This window comes from Haliaeetus albicilla, chromosome 7, assembly GCF_947461875.1.
Source record: "Haliaeetus albicilla chromosome 7, bHalAlb1.1, whole genome shotgun sequence".
Classification (NCBI taxonomy): Eukaryota; Metazoa; Chordata; class Aves; order Accipitriformes; family Accipitridae; genus Haliaeetus; species Haliaeetus albicilla.
The window spans coordinates 16,037,266-16,062,879 of record NC_091489.1 but is presented as its reverse complement, the minus strand read 5'-3'; the positions used below and the strand labels follow the sequence as shown (position 1 = coordinate 16,062,879).

The 25,614-nt window shown below is 39.3% G+C and overlaps 1 long non-coding RNA gene across 1 annotated transcript in view; it reads left to right on the top strand.

Annotated features, from left to right (window-relative positions):
- Positions 1 to 25,226, top strand: part of LOC138685843 (uncharacterized) — a 42,612-nt gene extending 17,386 nt beyond the window's left edge. The window contains exons 2-3 of the long non-coding RNA XR_011325225.1: positions 1,532 to 1,651; positions 25,050 to 25,226. This is a non-coding gene — a long non-coding RNA (uncharacterized lncRNA). The remainder of the gene's footprint in view (positions 1 to 1,531; positions 1,652 to 25,049) is intronic.
- Positions 25,227 to 25,614: the final 388 nt, after the last annotated feature.

Genomic DNA, 25,614 nt, shown 5'->3' with positions numbered 1-25,614 from the left:
CTAAACTAAGATACTTTACATCACTGAGAAACACTATAGGCATATAGCATATTACTGGTGAGATACTACATTTGAGGTTCCACGACCAGTTTTATGTTTAACAGACGATTAAGGATCTGTTTTCTTTGTTCTTCTCTTACATAGTTTCCTTGGATATTTGGCTCATAAATTTGTGGAGGGAATGCTTCACCCATACTAAAAACCTTACTTCAGTTATTAAAAAGAAAAGCAGGATTCATTTTTTTCAACATTTGCCTTTTCATTCTTTTTATCTTTTCATTGTTCTTGGTGTATTTTCATTGCTTACACTTTTGGTTTTCAAATGTTAATGCCAGGTTATGAAAATAAATATTCTTTTTATATTCTAGTAGTATATGAATGCAGTATATTTACTTCCTTTTCATTATTATTTTTTTCATTGTTCAGTTTTGGGCACAGAGTATATGAAAACTGTTATTTGAGAATCTCAGGCATTTTAGTGTTCCTTATATAGTTGTTAATTCTGTATGCATACTATTAAAAAACAGTTGGGTTTTGTGACATTCACAGACACTACTCTCCTCAAGTTGTGACACTGGAAATGCTTGAAACATGATTTTTATTGTCATACTTCCATCCTTGGACCTTTGAAAGTCTGAAAACGCGTACTTTATTGAGGTGTCAGGGGATGCTCAGAATCTCCTTGAGCCCCAGTGGCAATTAAGGCCCATTGAGTACATAGTAACACTCTAAGAACAAATAAGTTTAAGAAGAAAAAACCATCAGAATAACAATTTTTGGCTGAGAGACATGATTGCATACATTGACTTGCAGACAACAATTGCTCTATGCCAAAGTTAATGTGCCTGATTGGAACCTCAGACGAGTGTTTGGGCATAGGGGAATGGAGGGCGTTGCAGGACCATGGGCTTATTTCAGGTTTAGTTTCTGAAGGAAGGCTTTAAGTAATTAGCTTCTTCGAGCTGAAATTTGTAGGTGTTGGAATATGATGTTTTAATCTATTTTTTACAGCTGGCTTTCCTACTAAAGTGTAACTAAAATTTGTACCCTAAGGTAACACTGTTGACTATTAGCTCTTGGTTGCCCTCTGGTTCTAAAGAAATAGCTTCTAATACTACTTTTTTTTGCTGCTGCTCAGGAATCTGCTGGCATTTCAAATCTTTTATAAGGTGATGTAATTTGTCTGAGGAGAAAATAATTCTTACCAGAAAAGTGACAGGGAAAGTGCTGGTCCTAGAAAACCATAATTTTTATGTATGGACATTATTTTCATGTTGATTTAAAAAAAAGAAGAAAATAATGGCAGAAATAACAAATAACAACATTATTTATATTATTGTTTCTAAGAAATAGCTTTTCTAGAAACTGAACATGGAATTGAAAGCTACTCTATATGGTGATCAGGAAAGGCTGATTCTTAAAGGATCCCCCTTCAGAAAAAAAAAAAAAGGACAGAACAAGGATTTTTTAAAATGCTATCAACTAACAATTTATCTTCAAATGATCAAAATTCAGTTTATCTTTCCAACAGAGAAAGAAGACTCCCTTCCTCAGGATCTTGTGATGCGCACATGTTTCATGTCAGGACAGCTTCCCTGTGTAGGTCAGCATACAGCTTATGTATTATGCTGAGCATGTATTTAAGATTCAGGTAAGTTAACAGACTTGCTATTTTTTAAAAGCACCTAAAAGTAAAATAAGGAATACATTTCTTGAAGAGCTGAGATATCCTGATCTCCATTTTTTGCTTCCCTGCTTCTGAGCAACTGCACAATCATTTTGGCTTTCTGATTGCCCAAACATTATCTACCATCCTGTAGCAAAGCTGTAGTGATTTAAGCACTTTGGACGAGTCACTTCTATGCAATTCCACTCTAATACAGGGGTCTCATGCTTATATAAGAGAATCTCATGGGGCATAAGACTGGAGACATGCAGTGGTTGAATCAAGCTCTTTTCAAATATTCTTCCCAGTTATTAGTGATGAGAGGTACTTGGTATGTGTGCATGTGAATGTGCATGTATGTTCACGTGTTTGTATATATTTATGCATTAGATGTTATTTATATATTAAATGTTTCTCACTTTACAATTTATAATGTATAGTCCCAAATCAGTGCAGTACAGAATTTTTCTTTCAGAATTTATTGATGCTCTGAAACTATTATTGGTAATTGGAGGAAGATACCATTCTCCCATTCTTTGTAGATGTCCTTTACAGACTGCAGTGGACGAAATTTGTTGTGGTTATGGCCTGATAGCTAAATGATAGATTTAATTATTTAATATTAATTTTATGGCAGACAGTAACAGTTTTTAAAAGGCTTCCTTCCCTCCTTGTGTCAGGAAACTTCTCTGTCAATCATTTTAAAAACCATTTCTGAAATAAAATGTAAACAAAACAGTATGTATGCAATAGTAGACCTAACAGTTAATCTGAGCAGATGCTTCTAATGAAAGTTTTCTGTTTGCCAATTTCAAATTCTCTTTCTATCAGATACCACTGGGATAACCATGTCAGTGACATTTCATTTTTTGGTATTTATTTATTTATTTCATTTCTCTGTACAGAAAAAAAATACAGCAAAATCAGGGTTGCAGGAATATAATTTAAAGCAAATACTTATATATATATTTAATTTTTTTCCTTGTCACTTTGGAGGTAAACCGATTTTAATTTTTTATTATTATTTATAAGGTACACTAGTAATCAGAAGATAAATCTTCAGGAATTAGTTATTCTATGTGAGAAAGTTCCCAGAAAACTGATTAGGTTTACTGGTCTTACCACAACAGTATGTCACAACTGGCATATAAGAGCTGCTGTTCATTGTCTCACAAGGGTTATGAGAAATAGTATTTTTCTAGCAAATTAAATTCACTCCTAGACTAAGGACTATGCCAGCAATAGCTTCCCCCCCCCCCGGAAGCTCCCCACCATAATGCCAGCTAATATTCCAGTTGTGTTAGCACTGGAATCAGTAACATAGACCAAGTTCAGATGGTTTCCAGTGCTTGGCTTAAAATATTGCCAATAGTTTGTCTAGATGGGCGGGTCACCACTTGAACACAGTTCTTCTTTCATGCCTGCTAAGTAACAGAATTGTATGTTGTAAGTATATCCACGCTGTAATGATCTAAGTCTGGTTATGCTTCACTATGACATTTTCAGTGACAGAATCTAGAGCATTTTAGATATTAATCTAACCTGGTTAGAAAACAGTCCCCTGCAGTGAGATTTTGCCTCTTCAGTTTGTGCCTGGCCTGTGCATCTGCCATAAGGATGATCTCCAAAGCCCCATTTATGTCACTCGCTAATGTAGGGATTTTGACCAGTACGGGAAAAATTCAGCACGTACTACAAATACTGCAATATATTAAACCTATTGCTGACCCTGTAGTGTTTTTAAATGTAGATTAATGAGATTACTGCATATTAACTGCAATAATCCTTTACCATAAGATTAAGTAACTAACAAAGGTGTAGGAAAGCATCTGTAGGGCAGGGAGAGTGGTTGGGCTGTCTCTGGGAGGCTCTAATGAAAGTGCCTTCCTACAACTCCAGCTCTAAGGCACAGAGGTTCTCCTGGTCTTCAAGCATCTGTCACACCACAGAGGAAAGAATTCCATTTCCAGGGAACTGACATGCCCCATTCTTTCTGTCAACAGACAGAAAGTGGGATTTAGCCATGTGCTACAGGACTGTTTGCTCTATAAATGTTTTGTTTCTAGGGTTCTATGTTAATGGCGAAGCATGTTTATGCCCTGCTGTCTTTATGGAAGCTTGAAAATATATTACAAAAGACATGTCACAACCTTTACGAAATACTCAAGTGTATTATTATTGCACTGGCACTGTCCCTGTCCCTGCCTGTACTTGAACTGCACCAACATTAGTGACGGTGGGAAGCGCCAAGAGCCTGAGAAGACTCAGAGACCTTTCAGCTATTGGGTGGCTCCAAGCTGTCCCCCAGAAGGAGGGACCCTGCCTTTGCACTGATGGTAGGACTTAACTGTGCTGCCAGGAGAAACTTGGTTGCTGAAAGCATTTTTTAATAAAATCTATTGTAATTTGTGACTCCCTGGTTTACCATGGAGATTCAGGGATGGTAGAATGGGCCAACAGCCTCACCCCACAATTTGAGCTGCACCTTCATCTACAAGGACGTACTGGGGAGCACGTACAGACACCTGCAAATCCTAGAGGGACAATGCAAACTGCAATGAGTCAAACGTACTTGTGCTATAGTGAAACGTGGAGACTCCAGGCAATGGGAATTGCCAATTTTGTGATATTCACTGCTGTCCTCCATGTACCAGTGCACAAAGAAATATTTCCCACGGTTGAGCGAGATATTAAGTTCAGTGAGGAAGAGCAAGACATTGTGGGAAATATGTGTCATGTCACATACTTAATACTTGGCAAGTCTGAGGTAAGAGTTACGCCTAAGATAACAGCAGCTAGCACAGTGGAAGTAGGTTGGGCATGCAAAATATTCACTATACCCTGAGGTCCTCATACACTCCTGTGATTAGATATGCCCACCCTCAGATCAAGTAAGGATTATACGAAAGGTGTAGCTGGCACATGTATCAAAAAGGAAAGAAAAAAAAAAAAGAGTCCTTAACCTACTGAGTTCACAAGCATAGGGAAATAAAAATATCAAACTGAAACTCTTCCAAAAAAGACAGGTGTGCGAATAGTTCCTGCTGAAGGGAGGTATAATGCTGTTTACATTGCTGCTCTTAAGCAAGACTTCACTTCGCCACCTCCCAGAGCATAAATATTGAGATTTTTAATGAAAGCAGCTGCAGGAGATCTAAGAGCAAGGATCTTTGGATCAGAATATATTGACACGGGCTGTGTTAACCCTGCAAGTTAGGAACAAGTAATTTACTTTTTCTGGTTCTATACTCAGTAACAGACATTAACAAGGCAGAAACATTTTAGACTTTTTTTTCTATGTGTAATTTCCTCTACATTTTGATAGCTTAAGATAGAGATACAAATTACATAGTAACTGTTGTGGGTCAAAATGCCCAGCTGAATAATTTGGCAAAGCTTGTTTTTAATTAGATCCTCTATTCCTCCAAAAGGAGCAAATTTGGGAGAATCTTCTGGAGAGAATAATGGCAACAAACTGGGTGTTGTAAGCTCGGTAGGGACTCCAGCTAATCAAGCATGGAGAACTTCTTGAAAAGAAACCTGTTATGAAAACTGACTCTGTGATAAGAAGCTGGAGGTTTTATGCAGTGAATGCTACAGGAGACTGCATTTGTAAATGGACAAATATGGTGAACTTGTAAAAGCAGAAAAATGTATTTCTGTGCATCTTCATCCACTATTTGCAAGGTGTAAGATAATAATAATTAATAATAATAATAATAATAATAATAATAATATAGAAAACAGTTCATACATTAAGCCGTTTGGCAGGGTTACCAATATTGCAGTTGAATTCTACCAAATTGCTCACAGAACCTGCTGTCCCGTCTGGTCTCAGCCCATCCCCATTGCCGTGGAGGTGCCCGATGCCCAGAGCTGGGTGCTTGCTCCTGGCTGGGGCAATGGGATGGGTCCTGGCTGCCAGCCCCTGCCTGGCTGCCCCCATGGGGACACCCAGCTCCTGGGAAACCCACTGGTGCTGGAGTAGTACTACATTCACTCTGCAAGAAAAGAACAAATACAATAACCTAGCACAAGGTACCAGAAATGTTCAGGAGAGATAAAAACCTGGTGTGTTCCCAGACCCATGCCAGCTAGACAGCCGCCTTCATTATTTGTAGCCTAACAGCCGTTCCCTGCTCCAGTGGCAATAACGACGACGCTGTATCAGATGCTTCCAGTTATCCTCTAGTGCTAAATGTGGAAATCTTAAATAAAAGATAGTCCTTGAGAAGGTATGAAAATAAACCCGAGCATTTTATTCAATTACCTTTATCAAGTCTTGAGAGAATGAAATGCTCGAGCTGACCTTTTTGGATGTCAAATCAGTCCTCGGTGATGGACAGGGAATGAGCACTCCCTTGCTTACACATATCACTGCACTTCTGGCATTAGCAGGGTAGAAAAGGACTTGACTTCATCTAAAGCAGATCACACTAGAGATTGACAAATGCAAATTATTAGGCAAGAAGGACGAGTGACTTCACCCACAACAGCATGGCCCATTTTTTTTATTTCATGTGCATACCTACCTCACAGAAAAAAATAGACCATATCAGTTAAACTAACATTGAAATCAAACAGCACTACTGCTTGGTTATGTGTCCTGAAGGCATGGCATAGGCATTGTGTTATGGTGTAGCTACCTGGGACTCGTGAAGAGCGTGAACTACATTTCAGTAAAAAAGTGATGTAACCGAATTTTGTTTTTCTTAAGAACTACATGTTAATATATTTTTTAAACTAAGGTCATGAACTGGGTGGGAAATTTAAACTCAAGGCTTCCAAATTCAATACAACTATTTCCTTTTTTTTTTTTCTCTATTTGTCAATGGCCTTCTAAAGCTTTTGAACCATTTCAGTTTCTTTGGAAAAAGACATAAAGATTTTAGAGATATGAAGCTCCTGCATATTTCAGGAAAATCAGTGCTAGGAGAGTGGAATAAGACCCAGAGGGGTGTCCCCACTGAGGAAAAGGCTGCAGCATAAGGGTGTCCATTGATTAATAGCAACGTGAGTGGCGGCTGGCTGGCCAGCACAGAGCCAGCTCAGAGCTAGCCACGGTACCTCCTGCCCCTCCACATTTATTAGAGAGAGCACAGCGTGGAACCAGGGGTCTTTTCAAGGTGGGGGAAGTTAAGTGTTGATGGAAAGGGTAAGGTGTAAAAAGATGCCTGGGAAAAAATGCAAATTCAAAAGGAAAAAAAATTACTCGGCAGTTTTCTCTTCATGCAATAACTCACCTTTTTTGGTATTTTAAAACATCACAGTACAGGAATTATTAAAAAATTCTCTCTCTGATAGTATAGCACATTATCATGCTAAGTCACCATGCTGCCTTAGTGACCAAAAAAGTATTTTTCGAATTACTGGAGGTTTCAGACAACCATAATTCACACTGCCTGAAATAACAGCTCAATTTCTTTTTGAAAGGAGCCTTTCTCACAGGATTCCTGGCACCTCTTGGGTCCAGCTGGATCAGAAATAAAATACAAATAGCCTCTCTTTGAATTCAGTGTTTCTTCTCTGGCCACAACGTCAATTAGGAAGTCAGCAAGGGTGTGTATGTGTGTGGGTAGATAAATGAATAAGTGAGATTACTTCAGTTATTCCCATAGATTTAGCTGCCACCTTTGTGACGATGACTCTAAAAATCTACTTCCAACCTCTCCCACTTTCATATATAATACTAGACGTGTCATTGATGTCTTCCTCAATCAAATCTTCTCTATCTCAGTTCCTCCCTCACCCCACCTGGGCTCCTGCCAGGTCACATAGCTTCATAAAAGCCCTGAAATCCATTCCCACAGCCACCAATCTGATTCATCCTATGACTCGTTTTTATCTTGGCTATTGCAGGTTCTTTGTTTCTATTTGCACAGTCCATAAAGCCTGCACTTGCACAAGTAGTCGTGTTAGATATAGGAATTAGCGACATCCTCTCCTTTCACTGACAGATGAGAAGGGGATTGAGTGCAATGAAATTACCAGTTTATTATTTGTTCACCTTTGAAAATCTAGTCAGTTTTATTGACTCTGATTTTCTTAATGCAGCTTAGAGGGGCAGAACATGAACAAGCTGAGGTAGCCTCTTCATATTTTCATAATATTGAGTTAGTTGTGGGAGGCTCTATTTTACTTCCCATCTAGTGGCAGTGGCCTGTGCCGCTCTAGATACCTCTTTGAGTGACAGAAGGTGGAAGACAGGATTCAAGGCTGTTCTTCTTGATATTATGTTTCTATTAGGAAGAAAAGGATTTTCTTTTATTCCCACCCTCCAGCTATCTAATAATTCTCTTTTTTTCCTTGCTGGACCCCCAGAAAAGGAATGCAAAAATCATATTCACTCAGATCATCCTAACTGAAGCAATATACTCTTACATCCAATAGAGGGTCTTCTGTCTGTTTCTTTAGGTGGGATTTGGGAACTGCTATCAAAAGAATTACTATGTATTATACAGTATTTCCTGAAGATGCTAGTGAAGACCGTATTGTGTTCAATGGTGTTCATACTTACCATATCTCCAACAAACTTGCCATCTGAATAACCAAATCAAACAGAAACACAAAGAGCTGAAGGGCACTGCTGAGTCAGACACATCCCATGGTTGGCAGTTCTGATGAGGAAAACTGATCATCCAAATCTCAGTTCCTGGCTTCTTCCATTGGCCCGTTATCATTGACAGATGGCATGGTTTACAACTCCCTTTAAAAAAAAGAGAGACACAGATGGAAACTGCATTTAAGAACAAGACCATAATAGCATTTTCTGAGCTTATCCTTCTAATTGTGCTGTGACACTTGCAGGATTAAAAGACAAGAAAAATTAATTAATATAGAAAGAGACAAATCCTAGTATTTACATTCAGCTGAGGATTTTGGCTAGGGCTGAGGAAATAGGCCTCGATGGCCAGGTTGTGAATGGACCCGTTTTTTCTCACCTGTTCCCTGCAGCAGAACACAGGGAATGGGATAGCTAACTCTGCAGGGTGTGCAGAGACCTTGGGCTCAAGCATGGCACTCCCAAGTTAAGCTGCTCTTCTTTTTTACCTGGAAGTGTCTCATTGCTTTGAAAGGGTCATAGTCCTCTGCAGTCACTGAACCCAAAGACTTGGCTTGGCCATGGATCAAGTATGTGAAGAACCTGTGACCTTCTCAACACGGAAAACCTTTGTTGTGCAACAAACTCGAGTAGCAACACGAGAAAGTTGTACTGGGAATAACTAGAACTTCTCTGCTCCTCCCATGAAGGGATATATAATTCAGCCAGTGTTTGGAAGTGGGAAAAGAAGCTCATATCACAGACAACTGTTACTTTTTTAACCTAAATTTTCCAGGCTCTTCCTGAGTCCTTGGGCTGAACAGTTTCACTGTATAATGAGAGGACACTCAATTGTTCTCACACATAGAGCCAAGGGAGGAATTTACTGTTTCTTATTGCTTCCTTTGCTTCCACAGGCAGGCTTTCCCTGTGAGCGAGACGAGGAACAATGCTGTAGCATCATAATTTGAAAGGGCAAGGGCAAAAACCTTCCTGCTTGTATCATCCTCTCACGCCTCCAACGTGACTGTAAACATCTGGATGTCATTTTTTGCCTGTCTACTGATTAGACAGGTTCTGCAAAGGAGAATTACTCTGATGCTGTAATAATATTGACCTGGAAAATTGGTCTATAGAATTTCTGTATGAAATTCTAAAACCTTCTTACAAACATCAATGAAAAGCATTTCACAACTTTCTTGTCAGACAGGTAATTCTTATTGTCATGATTTGATGCCTGCAAGAACTGGGACAGTGACTTTGTGAGTTGCTCAAAATCAAGTGACAGAGCTGAGAACAGCATCCAGCTCCCTGTGCCACAAATACATAAAACGTGGCAGCTTCCCAATCCATTTAATTTCACTAACAAAACAGATTAATGTAATGATGAGGAATATAAAAATCAATTTTAATCTATGTGGTGACACAGATAACATTTTTTTTCAGTGGGAATTGTATGAGAATGCTTCAGAGAAGCCACAGCAGATACAATGGGTGATGTGTCAGTGCAGTACCCCTTTGTAAGTGGGGACATAGAGACACTGGGCTTCTGTTTCTGCATCCTGTGTTGATCTTCTGGTGAAAGCCAGTGCTTATCTGTGCAGGGTGCAGTAGTCTAACTATTGCTTGATCCTTACAATTGCTAGAAAAGTCTTTAAAAGAAGTCTGTGTTCAGGGTTTGGCTACTGACAAACCTGCTTGCACTGGCACTGTCCTTTTTGCTGTATGTAGGAAAAGATAGCAAGAGGTGGTTGGTTCATCCATGCCTGAATTTTCTTGCAGCAGAAGTAAGCAGTGATTCCATTCCCATGTGACAGTCACTAGATTTTATTTCACTTAGAAAGAAATGGGTGACATTTATTCAGATACTAGGCAAGTTGCATCACAGTGGATTAAAATGACAGCTAGTTCTACAAATCCTTAAGGATTAAGAACATTTATTTCTACACATTAAATTCCAGCAAAAGGACAGGAGGAGTTTGGTTTTGGCTTGGAGGAATATCACAGCTCATAGCAGAGACACTGAATAAGAATATAGTCATTAAGGTTAGGAAAAGGTATAAAAGCAGAATTAGATTCCATTATTTTTACTTTCTTTTGTTCACTAGATTATTGCATTGCCATATGTTTAAAGTAAAGAGTACAAACTAAGGTTATACTTTTATTTTTATTTCAAATATAGTTTATATTCTCTTTTGAGTTAATGAATTAGAAGTATATTATAAGTGGAAATAATTACCCTCACTCATTGGCCATTCTACTCATAGGCATTCTACCTACAACAACTAAATTCCTGCTGAATTTTGGATGCTTACCAGTTTGAGCTATTCCATGTAAAAACAATGAAAATGCATTTTTCCTGAGTTGCAGTGCTGTAAACTTAAAACCAGATGGTGGATTATCTTTAAAATAATCTTGTTAGAAAGTTCCCGTTATGATCTTGTCTTATTCTAATTCATCGTATACCTAAGAGTCTTCTTCTCCCATGAACTCTTAACAAACACCAGGGAAGTAAGATGTGTGTATTTCAGGGGGGCAGGATATTGTATTGTCCTCATTGAACTGGATTCACTCAGGACCAAACAGGTGTCAAAGTTTTACAGGGCTTACAAAGAGGTCAACTGCACTGAGCAAACACCAGTATGTGCTACTGTATGTCCACATCAGATGTCTACATTGGTGAAGGTCCCTAGACGTAAGAACAATTTTTTAATCTAGCTAAACTTTTGGGGCTTGAATTTTAGGCTATAATGTATTTGCTCTGTATTTCCTCCAGTATGGTTGACCTGGCCTTTTAGTTTTTTGAGAAAGGTGTGATGGCTGGGAATCTTCCAGGTAAGGTTCAGGTTTAAAATCTAGTTTGGTTTATATGCAAGGATTCAAATAAATAGTTTTAGGGAGAAAAAACTATAATAATGTCTTATGTTCCTTCCCACCTTTTCTCTTGTTTTGTTTGGCATGTGCTGATGCTGCCTTACAACCTCAGGGCAACTACATTTCAACGGTGTTTTGTTTGTTTTGGAACCCTTTGGGGATGAAAAGATATATTCCCCTCAAATGGTAATATGTGTCTAGTAAATGAGAAAGAATGCCAGTACTTGCTATGGTCTTCCAATGCACAATAAGATGTTTTAGCATCTGTCTAAACATTGCATCTACCTGATCTGTATTTCATTGTCATCCAGTACTTGTATTTCAAGAAAATCTGATATGTTAAGAAATTAATCAGCAGCCAGGAGAGAAAGAACAATGAAATCTAGTTGTGGAAACTTCTGGCTGTGCACAGACTGTCAGTGTGTCTATAGCAGAGGTCCTCCTCCATGGCAGTGTTACATGGCTTAGAGGCTGCAACCCCCTCTAGATGTGCAACACTTACGCACAGCGTTTCATCTGGGACATTGCCTGCAAGCACTCTGACATGATAGGGAAAGAATTCAAACTGAAATATCTCAAGCTGATGAGCTTCTCAGATAAGTATGTTGCTGTTTCAGCTTATTTGATTTCTGAAGATTTTAATGCAACTCTACAGCCTCTTTGGGGACAAAATCTTTGACAACACTAGTGTAAAGAATAGGACTGAATCTTCTGTATGTCCTTGTGTGGTTGTGACAGCATCAGTAAAACATGGAAGCAGATATTCCACAGTTAGCAGCTACTGTAAGAACCATGTGTTGGCAGAGCAGACATTACAACATTCATGGATATTTTTGAAAAACGTATGTATCCCCAAACCTGCCCTGTCACTGTCCTGGGGTTCTCATGGTTCTCCTGCTACATTTTACTTGGGAAAGGGGTAGCAGGAGGTAAAAGCTTGGCAGTGATTGGTTTGCCAGTGCGGTGGTTTTGGGTATTGAGGAACTGTTGCTCTCTGCCTTTGACTGTCAACACTGAACTACTTTAACAAGATTCTTGCACTTTGACAATTTGCTTCTGAGATTCAAAGCTTTTCCAAATGATCAAGATCATGCCTAGACTGTGAGAGAGATGCATTCATGGCACCCCAACATCCTGTTTTTTTGACTGTCCCAATTGTCCATCACTCTGTTTTGGCATTAATGCCATGGAGATTATCACTACAGACAAAGTTCAGTTGTAAGTATGAAATAGGCCATTGTAGTAAATTTTATATTCTTACTCTACACGGTCAGACCTCTCTGTATCAGGTGGCTCCAGAGGGGTATAATCCCTCCTCTGACTCTGCTTGTGCCTGTCCTGTGCAGTTGCTGTTGTGCGGCTGTATCACTCCTACTGTAAACAGATTAGCTGGTCTTCCTTGCAGAAATAATACTGCATCATCAAATTATCTTTGCTAATGATCTCTGCTTTGATATTTCTTATGGAGACGATTGAAAATCTCCAAGAATGTATAAAGGAATAATAGGGATGAAGGCAGTAGAATGCTGTAACTCAGTTTGATTCTCTGACAGAAATGTAACCTTTGAGAATGAAGAAAGAATGAATATTTTCTTTGCTATATTTGATTAGCATGTATGTCTATTGTATATATCTAACATAAGTCACACAGATGGGTTGCACTGGATTTTCTTGGTGCATAAAATAAATATTTTTTTAGTAAGAGATATTATTCCTATTATATATTACACAGCTCTTCTATGATGACTCCTTCCAGGTGGAAGTATCATTCATGATAGTAATATCAGATGCATAACTTCTACTTGTTAGGCTGGAAGAAGCTTTTATTTAAAGATTCAGGCCCATGAAGTGCTGTATGCCTTGGACCACCACTGACTCCAGAAAAAATCTGAGCATCTGAAATAAATATTTAGCACTTTTTAGAACTGAACTCTGTTTCCATTAATGGGATCGTGAGCTGAGGAGTATGTGATAGTGTTACAAGTCTCACACACCCTGTGTGCAGTTAAAAACTGGGGACTCTGCTGATCGGTTTTCTAATTTCAATGTCTGACTACCAGATGAAGCTGAATTTTTGCTCTGCTGTGTGTGTCACACACTGAAACAGAAGAATTCCTTTTCCATTCACTTTTTGAGTTTAGCATCCCCGCGCCTAGAGCCCAAGAAACATTTGTTCCAAAACCTAGTTTCTTTGTATTAGACTCTGGAGTAAGTGTTCTCCCTTCAAATACAGTCTTGGGAACTCAGATCTTTAATACAACCGAAACGCTGTTACCCCAAAGTGAGTTTTCACTGACTCAGACTCACACAGGATGTGTAAATGCTGTACAACTGATGCAAAAAGAATTGCACTGTATAATTGCCATTCTTTCTATATCCTTTCTGGATCACAACTGTCTAGGCCAATGACAGAAAAAACATCTTGCTGCAAATTATTTGCCTTTTCTAAGAGCTTATTATTTCTTTTCTTTTTTTTTTTTTTTCCCCTGTAAAATAGAGGTGGAACTTTGCTGCACAGAATCACCTTTCTGGCCTTCAAAGTCAAAGAAACATTGCATAGTAATTACTGGACTAGATGTTCCTCTCTGTCTTCCTGTACATCAGCATGTTGACCTTTCATCAGTGACATGAATTTTCCGTGTGACTTTTATTTGGTTTTAAAAACCTGCCTGCATATAACTGTTTCAAAGTTATCTACTGTCAGAATCATTATTATGCTTTAAAATGCTTGCAACTGTGAAAACCCATAGACAGATGTTTCCTAACGAACAGTGTGTGCCATGGCTGGTTGCATGTGAACAGCAGAAATATGAACTTTTCAAAACAATACGCATTTTGTGGTCAAGTTTCTCCAAACTAGTGAATGTCCCCACCAAAAGCAGTTTCCTGGCAGAACATAAAGTTTCAGCAGCTGTTTGTACAACCACCCTGTTGCTGGGGTGGTTTTGTATATCCTTAATAGATTTTTTTTTTTAAACCCACCTGAATTTGCACTGGGAATTCACAAAGTGACATGCAGAAAAGGATCCTTTGTATGCACTAGGTATGGGACATCACTGCATTTGTGGTGTCATTAATGCTGTATGACAGGCTTCTTGTTTGGGAAACTGAGTGAAAAGTTACTTGTCTAGGAGTCAGGTACATTTCTCAGGAGGGAAAGACACTTTTCTGAGTCCATACTTCCTTAGCAGAGTAAGCCTGACTTTCAGAGGACTGCACATATTCAGATCCCATTAAATCAACTAGAAATATTCTTGTTCAGCATCTCAGTTAATTCTTTCTAAAAAAGCAAAACAATCAATCAGAAGTGATAATTTCAGTTTAGGAGGTATATTTTGTTAACAAACAATTTGTGTTTGGGTGTTTTTAGGTACATAAATGTATTATTATTATTATTACAGAAAAGATCTTCAAAATCCATTTCACCCATCATTAATTACAGCCTTTGTTTATGTGTTTGTCTTAGTTTCTGTATTTATCACAAAACATTAACAAAGTCAGTATATTACATGGGATGCTTCACTGACCATCAGTATTTTTCTGTTATTCATTATTTATTATTATGGGAAAGAGGAGAAGGCACACATGATGTTCTAAAATGCTCTAAAATGCTAGCTGAAGGCATTCCCTTACATATGTCAGAACTTTACATATTTCTTTGGGTTCTGCCTAGAACAGAGAAGCTTTGGAAATGTTGGGGTTTTTTTTTCAGAAGAAGTGAAAGATGTATTTTTTTGTCTTCTTTATTCTAGGCAGCATGTAATAAGGAAAACAGATTTAAAGAATAATCATTATGCTTCCAAACATATTTAATATGTATTTATTTGGATACATATTATTCACTTTTGTATTTTATTACTTGCTTCCTAGAACAAAGAAGGCAAAGAAGCTCTTGAAAATACAAGCCAAAGAAATAGCGTGTGAGAGCATCTGTGTCTGCATGCAATAATTTATATACTAACTTCATTACATAGTAATACGAACCATCTAGCCAGCAATGTTCCCCTGCTTCATTACACTGTGCACAGAAAATTTGAGCTTTATGTTAGAGATCTTGTTGTATTCATTGCCATCTGAATCTTTTGCCTCTTTCATTGTTTTGCTCATCTCAATTTAAAACGCAGTTCCGATTTTGATCTCAAAGTACTATAAAACCAAAATAAGTCTAACAACTTCAAAGAAATTTATTTCTGCTTTACATAGTTATAACTAAGATACAAATCTGGCCCATAGGCACATTCATTTCATAGCGAGTTAAAACATGCACCCTTACTGTTGGCAAATCCTTAAGGTTAACAGACATACATGTGCTGTTAGAATAGCAGCTATTCTGCTGCTTTTCTTTTTTTTTTTTCATCCAGAGCTATTTTTGGTTCCTTCCCCTTTGACATACATTCCTGGTAACATTTAAAAGTTGCTCTTAGCACAAAATTAAAGCTGATAGCTGAGCACTTTATCTATCAAATACATTTTCTGTTTAGATGATGATTATTGTACATGAAATAGAAATGTGAGGTCTGATTGTCCTTTCACTTACAGTGGTGTAAACCAGCAGAGATGGGGTGAAAGATGGATAGGAAAATGATTCTGAGGATCCATTCATGTTTGATGCTTAGCTATCAAAAGAAGAAAGTGATGCAGAAACAGGGACTGCTTGTGCCTTTTGGGGCTCTGAATGATCCCTGTCGCCACTCGTGGAAAGTCTGTTTGGAAAGAACAGCAATGCACAAGGTCGTTCACAGCTTTCCCCTCCTGAAGGAGCCAGAGCTGGCCCTGCAGCACATTGCACTAATGGGGTTTGCCTTGACCCAGAGGGGGATGTAAGACTTGCTGGAAGGGGCTGCTGTCATTGCCCCTGCAGACTGTCACAGTGGAGTTACAGGTCCCATGTCGCCTTTGACACAGCTGTTGCCCCTGCAGGCTGAGGACTTGGCATCAGTGCTCTGTCTGTGGACAGACTCTACCCCAAAGGTGAAAGAAGTGGATGACCTTGTCGATCACAAATTCCTGCAGTGGGCCTTTAATCTGCCTTAATCCTCAGGTGTTCTTACTGACGTAAACTACTGAGTGCCCCTGTGTCTAACTGATTTCCTCCAGGAAAGGTGTTCCAGCTTTTTTTTGGGGTCAGTCTCAGGGACTCAGGGCTCTCCTTTTCAGATGACCTGGGCTAGCCAGCAATATTTCCTGGGATGATTTTAGGCTTACTCCCCAGATTTGAATTTCCAGGTGCCAGCAACAGAAGGTTCTTAGTGGAAAGTCCCTGGGATGTTGACTCATTTCCTCTTTTTTTCCCATTAGGGTCCAGATTTTCTGATTTTCAGTGTGCACAACCAGGAATACTTATTTAATTTAGCATTCCTGAGTCCAGGCAGAATGCCAGGAATTTATTTTATCAGTGGGTGGGGTAGGCAGATGGTGGCACGGCTTTGGGCATTTGCCAGCAGTTGGCAATTTCATTTGTTTATTTTTCTTTAACTGTGCACTCTGCCTACACATGGCATTATGATAATGGGGCCAAATACCCATGAATAGTGATGAAGGAGATCACCTAAGATCTCCTTTATGGTGAAAGGGTGTTAAACTCACAGCCTACAGTCATCTGCATGGACTCCATGCAGCCTATTAACCCAGTTCAACAATGTAAGTTGGTTAAAGTATCAAACCCCTGCTCAGGTAAAGTTTCCCTTCAAGGGTAATACGAAGGCTTTAAGTTTAAGTCAGTGGAATTTAAGCACATACTTGTTTCCTGAAGCAGGACTTCACTAAGTTTCATTTTTTCTAGCTAAGCTGCAGCAATGCTGACTGTTCTTCAGAAAGAAAATGCAACTGGAAAATGTATTTTCACTGAGATTACCTCTTGCAGCCAGAGCCACTGGGTTTCCAAGCAGGCTGCAATTGCATTTGGAAATGGCCAAAAATAGGAGGGTGTCGCGGTTTAACCCCAGCCAGCAACTAAGCACCATGCAGCCGCTCACTCACTCCCCCCAACCCAGTGGGATGGGGGAGAGAATTGGGGAAAAAAAAAGGTAAAACTCACGGGTTGAGATAAGAACAGTTTAGTAGAACAGAAAGGAAGAAACTAATAATGATAATAACAACAGTAATAAAATGACAGTAATAATAAAAGGATTGGAATATACAAAACAAGTGATGCACACTGCAATTTCTTGCCACCCGCCAACCGGTGCCCACTTAGTTCCTGAGCTCCCCCACCCAGGCCAACTCCCCCCAGTTTATATACTGGGCATGACATCCCATGGTATGGAATACCCCTTTGGCCAGTTTGGGTCAGCTCCCTGGCTGTGTCCCCTCCCAACTTCTTGTGCCCCTCCAGCCTTCTTGCTGGCTGGGCATGAGAAGCTGAAAAATCCGTGACTTTAGACTGAACACTACTTAGCAACAACTGAAAACATCAGTGTGTTATCAACATTCTTCTCATACTGAATCCAAAACACAGTACTATACCAGCTACTAGAAAGGAAATTAACTCTATCCCAGCTGAAATCAGGACACGGGGAAAGGATCCTGTTTCCAGGGTGGTTGCTGGAAAAAGTGCTGACAGTGTGGTCACCAATAGATGAAGACTTGCTGTCACCTTGTGATGTTTTGCCAAACACACACTTCGATGTAAGAGCAGAGGAACCGTGTGGTAAAGAATGTAAGAATAATGAATATGTTCCTATAATAAAGACTAGACTAGTTGTAGGCAGGGCATGATATGCAAAGGAAAGTCTCTTTCTGTGTCAGTAAATATCACACAGCTGGGCCTTAAAAGCAGTATCTGGAAGAGAGGAAATGCCATCTGTATCACACACTCTGTGTGTGTTATTTATCCTGTTGTGACATTGCCTGAAATTGCTCCAGTGTTTGTAAGCTTATGACACTCCAGGAGACTAGGGTGCATACAGCAGCGCTTCTGGGATCCAGCATTGCCCAGAACGTCGTGTGGCAGTTGCCTGGGATGCAAAAGGCTGCAACTGATGTTCATTAAAATGCCATCAATGCTTTTATCAGGGCCACAGATAAGTAGTTAGCTGCTTCTATGTATCTTTTTAGGATTACACTTTCTCATGTAAAGTTGATTACTAGAAAAACTTGCAAGAGAGAAGCTTCAACCCAGCCTTGAAAGGGCAGACTCATGTGAGCATTACTGTCATATGTGACAGCCTGCGTTTGAATCTCAGAAACTTTATGTGGCTTTTTTTCTGAGTGTTGCTAGTGCTCTGATCATAGTTCCTGTAATACTCGAGCCCGCAAACACTCAGTACAGTACGTAACCAACACTGGTGCAGCTGAAGCTTGTGTTTGCCTCATGGTAGTCAACATTCATTCTATTTTAAAGGCCAAGCTTTCTGGTTAAGTTATACCTCTCATTACAAACTCTGTTCAAGTGAATCCTATGATGCACCGTGTCACAGAGTCAGGTGATGGCTGTTTTGCATCATTGGGTATGTTGTAAAACCACAATGCCCAGCCCATCCCTAAGACAGCAAGGTGCTTTGTCTAGAGCTCATATGAGGCAATCGGCCATAGGAAGGAAAAACAATTTAGCTGACTTAAAATGAAACATCTCGAGTCAATTCAACAACTCAAAATACTGTTTTTACCAGAAAATGGTATTTAAAAATAAATTTCCTCTGGAAACCAACAGCTTTATGGGAACTGCATTTTCTGTAGGAAAGGCATAACAGTGAGAGAACCTTGATCAGCTCTAATAATTTCAGCACTGTAGCTCTATGGGGTACTATTACTGACTGGCAAATAAACAAATGTGTCCTTTGCTCCTTTTTTTTTTTTACCTACAGTGCCCTTCTTTCCCTTTCTCTGCTTCCATTGCATTGGCCCTAAAACGCTGAGTAGACAAACAGATCATCTAACCTCACCCATCTAGTAATTTTTCAGCTAATTACTTTGTGCTCCCAACCACCAAGCAATTTTCATGTAAACATGTTTCAGGAAATATGTTTCATTGTGGATAATTCCCTTGCCACCCTCAAGTTCAGGCAGGTGTTTTGTTTGTTTTTGTACAGGTTCTTATTCTCTATCATTAGTCTTTGTAAGTCATTATTTTTAACTGCTTTGATCTATTCACTAACTTCAAACTAGCCTAAGTAAAAGTTGACTCCTGTATGTTTTCATTGATTGATTTTCATGTTACATTAATGTTCCTAAACACAGCTTAGCTTCATTCAGCTTTTCATCTGTGCTCAAATAAATGAGAATTCTGCCACAAATAGGACGCACAGACCTTTCTTTCCCACAAGAAGAAATACAGATGATCACACAGCAACAGCTGTCAGGTAAAACCCCAGCCTACATCTCACTGGGGATGCGTGTGCTGCATGGTGATCCATGGGAAAGCTCCTGTGGCTCCATAGGACGCTCGGCTGCGGCAGGTCGTGCTGTGGAGGTCCAGGTTTTTCAGAAGAACACCAAAGATGTCCAGAGCGGCAGCCCCACTCCAAATGTCAACCTTCAGCTTGCTCAAGGGGAGAAATGAGCTCAGGTGAAGCAATTTATGCCCTGAAATCTTTCTTACCTCCAACTTTTACCTTTCCCTTCTCTCATCTCCAGCTGTAACTAAGCTTGGCTTACCTTCAAAATAGGTGATGTTGCTTGATGATTATACTGATGTATGTAATTATCATTCAGTATTCTCCAGCAGATGCAGTAGGTCATGCTCCTGTTTTCTTGTAAGTAGTTCAGAAAATTATACAATCCTAGAGGAGAAGCAGGGCCTCTTGGTATACACATCTTAAGAAGAAGAGCAGGTAAATATGCTGCCTAAAAATGTGAGTTTTCAGAGATCAAATCATGTGACAAAACAGACTACAGGGCAGTAGTTTGTTGAGGTGGGCAGTGAACATCGAGTCTTCTCTCTTGACATGCTGAAAGCTGAGATGACATGCCAGACCACTTCTAAGTTAATTGGAATTTTGTGTTTGATTTAGCCAAAGTCCCTTTAAAAACAGAAAGAAAATAAAATAAAATCTTTGTTTCTTTAAAACTGCTGAAGGGAAGGTGTTAAGCTAAAATATTGCCAAGTTTTATTGTATTTAGTGAAGAACATAAAGAAAGGATGCAAAATCACTGAGGGAAATAATAGTATCTATCTAAAGCCTTTCATCTCTACACCTGGTCTGGTCAGGTATACATGAACCTGTATCAATGCCATTATGCTCTTTCTTCCTGAAATAAGCTGGGTGGTTTTTTTTCCTTTTGTAAAAGAGAAATAAAGGAGAATGCTTTGGATAAGAATTCTCCATCATAACTAGTATTAGTAACATCTTCATTGGGCGCAGTTAGAAATCCATTGAATCCTTTGTAGAAATCCTGTTGGCTTCAGCTGGGAGAGCAGCAGAGACACTGCAAGTTTCCAAGACCCAGCTGTCAAATACAGCGTGTAGAAAGCTATGATTTAGAATTTCCTCTCTCGGGTTTCCTGGTAGAGAGTCTAAATGCAGAGTGTGGCTTAGGGAACCCACATTCTCCCCAGGGAGATAAAACAAACACACTCAACAGTCAGAAAAGAATCTGTTCTCATAATATTTCCAGCTCGCTTTCAAACCAGCTGGGATTCCCATGCTGTGAAACTTGGATCGATATGGGAATGACTGTATACTACTCTGACCCTAATTTTACTTTCAAGCTTTAGAGTTTTGTCCACCTCAGGGAATAATGCAAAATGGAATCAGGACGGACCTGGAAGAATAAACATATTTGTGGAACACATTTGGCTTCACAGTTAGGCTTTCTTGCTGCTAAAGTCAGTCAACAAGTCATTCATGGCTTTCATGGGAATTTTTGCCTCTTAGTGCAAAGATAAATAAATGCAAGTATTTCTTCCTTCCCAGAAACAGAAGTTATGTGGGCATGATTTTACTTGACAGTAAAAACAGTGCTGACCTGGCTGTACCGTCAGGGTCTAATGGGCTAAAGCTTTTAATTCACTAAACTACTATGTCAGCATGGCTTTCCCTTTCCAGCTGTTGTGAAGAGAGAACTACTCTTCTCCTAATTCCTTATGCCAGCCTGGTTGATGTGCCCTTTGTATGAACATAGCAGACCCAAAGGTAGATCAGTATATATTTTGTTATCACTGTCTTCAGGTTAGTTCAAAGATGGATGCATTTACCTTGTCTTCTATTCCTGTGTCTTGATGCTTTATAGGGTATGTTGGGGTATGTTCTGACTTCCTTGCTACAGGGTGCAGGCAGGTCTTTTCCAGGTAAGCATAATAACTGCCTTTTCAAGGCACAATAGAATGTATTGCCAACACTGTTAGTACAGGAGTAGTAGCAATAACATTACTATAGCTATGATGATTGCAGATATGAGTGGGTACTTTCTTGAGCACTTGGAAGCTTTCCTGTGTCTTCTACCTACATCACACAAATGAAACATTTTCTGCAATGCTTACTCCTGTTTGTTAGTAACCTTAGAGAAAATGTCCACGTAATTCATCTGTAGCTAGGATTTCAATTTACTCCCTTGCCTAGGCTTCTGAAACTAATTAGGACTTAACTAATTATTAAATAAAGGATCTTTTTACTTTTCCCTCAACTTGCATATCTAGAAGCAGAGTGGAAACAGACCTGCCTCAGTGTAATCTGTAATATTACTTACTTTCATTATCTCTTTTTTTCCCTTGAAATCTAGTTCCCTAGGGCTTACAAATCCAGAACAAATTGGCTGATGAAATTTTTCAATTATTTGTTGATGGAAAAGGGTGCAAACTGATCCATGTAATAGAATAAGTTTTAAAGTAAGTCTTCTATGACATGCAAAGCCCTGCTTTGTCTTCACAAAATTAGCTTGTTCTTGTAAATAGGCAGTGCTTAACAGAACACAGAGAATTTTTTTAGAAATGTGTTTTATTAGTGTTATAGTGCAGTGTTGTAAGGTCATAGGAGTAGAGACTTGCTTGAATTTACTCCAGATGTTGCTCAGAAAAAACCAAACCTATTTTTGGCAGATGTTTGAAAATAAAATATAGACCAAGACAACTAAGAACTTTTGAAAATGCAACTCTATGTTATAAACTTCTCATCAAGGTGCAACAGCTTATTGAACTTATTTGGTGCAGTAGAGGAAAATTTGTGCCCCTATTGAGGGCAGTTTCTATAAATGAGCTCGATTGTAATACCAGTCACTAGAAAATGCCACGTGGGAGACAGACGATGGCAATTCGGAAACACTCTGATCAGACACTGCACTTTGTTACAGAAGGAAATAAATCACATGTCACACAGAGACATAAACTTATCTCCACAGGTTCCACTGCCAACTAGTCTCTTTGATTTAAAAGAACTGTGCGGCATATATCACTGTTGAAATATTATTTTGATAAAAACAAAACAAAAGTAGAAGGTTTAGACTGAAGTTTAAAACAAGACAGTTTTATAGGATGCTAGAAATCTATAACACTATTTATTCCATCTAATCTTGATTTTTTTAATTGTATGAGACCTACAGAGCACCTTGGGCCGGGCGCTTCTGGTATTGACACTATCACTAGTTTCCAAGCTTCCAGTCATCATTTGAGGCTCTGACACGTGCCTTGCACCGAATCAGTCTGTTTCCCCACCTTTTCCCCCCACCCGCTGTGCACTGCACCTTTCTATTGGAGCTTATCTTCTCTGCTGCCGAGTTGCCGTGCAGCCTGAGTGCTTGTGCCTGGGCTGCTCCGGTGCACACAAACAAATAAGGCTTGAGCTAGGGCTAAGATGCATTTCAACATCCTAATTTAAACCATCTTACCTGTACGCATCTGCAGATGGTGGCCACTCTTGTGAAATAAAGATTATTTTTCTTCTTCGATCTCTTGCAGTGATTGCTGTGTTTGGATGTGGCAAGCCGGAGCCTGACGCTTTTTTGTTTGCTGAGTGAATGGGTACAGAAGTCAGATGTAGGGCAAGCTTCACCAAGCTGCCTAGCAAACAAAGTTAGATCATGATTCAGAAATGTGCCTAGGTATGTTCTCTGCTTTGAGCACCTGAGTAGTGCTCAGATGCTCAAAATGAACCTGCATGCTTAAGCCAGGCATGATCTTAAGTGTGCTGCTGAATCAGCAGCATGGCTGTTGCTGCAGCCAGAAGATGTGAGCTCTGGGCCTTTCTCTGCTATGGATTTTTGAATGACTGTGTGCAAATCAGTCAATGTTTATCACTTTTTCTACTCTCTGAGACTCGCTTAGTTATTTGTGAACTTTCTTGAGCTCCTCAGATGAAAGTCTATGCAAAGACAAATCAAAATACAGTATCATGATGTAATTCAGTGAAAGGAAAATATTCCTCCTGCTTAGCTTTTCCTGATAAGGTCAACATTATATTTTTAACTTTCCTTGTGAAACCAGACTTCCATTAATGTCAGTGAGACCTCAAAGTGTCTTTTGCAATAATGCATTTGAAAAATCTTTTAGTAACAAAAATAAAGTTGCTGTTCAGCTAAAAGGATTGGTTTCAGCAGATGGTCTTCATGTTTGTAACCTCATGATAAAACAGATGAACAAGAGTCCTCTTTCTTCTCCGCTAAAACACACGTGACATTGTGATATACATGAGTCTTCTTTCTTCTCTGCTAATATACGTGTGATACAGATGTCCAACTCAACTTGTTGCATGAGAATTTGGCTGCTCAGTTTCCATTAGCATGAGGAATTCCATGTATTTATTTGGCAGCACAGATTTTGATCTATGACAACACTGCTGAAGCATTTTGGGAGAAAAAAAATGGATAAAAGCCATTATCTTTCCATTTAAACTTGGACCACATTCTGTCTTACATCAAATGACAGAGTTAATTATATTTCACAGGATTGCTGAGCCCCGTATGACAAAATGACCTTTGAGAAAGAACTGAATATAGACAAATAGCCAAAGATCATGACAAATATCTAATTTGTATTATCTGCTTTATCAAAAAGCAAACTCTCCTTTTGCTTCTTCTCCTTTCTTTCTCTGTAGAATTTTTTCCACACATTTCCAGAAATATGGGATGTAATCCAAATGGCTATCTTGCTCACTCCTTATATACATGAGTCTTATGTACATGGGTTGAGTCTTTCTGGGGACTAACTTTTACATTATCTCATTCCTTGGGATTTGAGGGACAAAGGGTGGTTATTGGGAGACATGGAAGCTTAAGTTGCCAAAAAGTAGGCATTGCGGGCTAACTGCCCGGGTACCCTGTTGCATATTATTACTTTCCTATGCAGTATCTGTGGTTTTATTTATGCTCTTTGCTTTTCTACTCTTTGACATGTTGGGCCTGCCAGCTCCTTTCCCTCGAGTTTCTCCATTCCTCTACCACGCTGTCCCTGGCAGTCAGAATACCCTCCTACAGCAAGGGCCACTCCCTTGCACCTTCAGTTCCTTCTCTAAAACACGAGTGTTGCAAGGCCAGTACCAGCTCCAGTGTACTGCTAACTAAAACTAAACAATCCTGCCTTCTTCTATGGACACCTCCACTCGCAGGAAAACGTGATTTCTCACGTCTCAAGGCAGGTGCTTGCAGTTTGGCGGTTACCTCAGTGTGGCTAGAAGATGAGCTCCTTGAGGCGCAGGTTAACCGTAGGCTATTGTCTTTATCAGCCCGAGTACACTGCTGGCACATAGCTCGGAGTAATGAATGTAACACCAGCCCACAAAAATCAGGAATGGTTATGCTGTTAAAATCTTTCCAAGCTGCAGGTTTCAAAAGTAAAATGCTTAAGGAATTGTGAGTCATATTGAAGGAAGAGGAATAAGTCAAGTTTAATGGGTTATTAATGTGTATGGAGAAAATATTTTAAAAATTAAAATAAGTTCATCTGGCTCCTCAAAGCCGAGTACAGATCGAATATGTCTTGCTTGCCCTGACTGACTCAGTGGAACATTTTGGCTGCCTCAAGTTCTTTCTTTTTCCTTCCCACAAGTGTGTAAAAAGGCAGATATTCGGACAAATAAAAACAGATCAATCCTTTTGCAGACTTCTGGACAAGCTGAATGTATCAGGACTGCACAAGAACTGCCTGGTTAGAGATGCAGTCACTTACCTAAACCTCCTAAAAAAGATCTGCCAAGTCACTGCTGAAGCGACCAATTACCACTTCAGGTAATTATTCCCACCTCCTGTTTTAAGCAAACTCTGTAGCACAGTTAAACCACAAAAGCAATACATCACTTGCAAAATGAAACCAAAATCTCAATAGATTTGGAAGCCTTTAATGTCAACTGTTAGCCAGTTATCAGAAGACTAAGAAGTTAAATGGGGAACATAAATAAGTGGGAAATCCGTAAAGATAATTAACCAATAACAGCTGAAGAGGGATGTTTCCCAAAAGATTCAGAGACTCCATTTAGTTCAAATGATAAACTCTTAATAACTTGGTTATTTATCTATAACTACCTTTTGAAGTGCAAAATGCTGAATCTAATTTTATTTGTACTGAAGTCAGTGAGAGATCTTTCACTGATTTCCTGTACAAAACATCCTTCTGCGTCAACAGAGACTACTATGAAATATCCTTACTTCAGCATTTGAAGAATGGAGA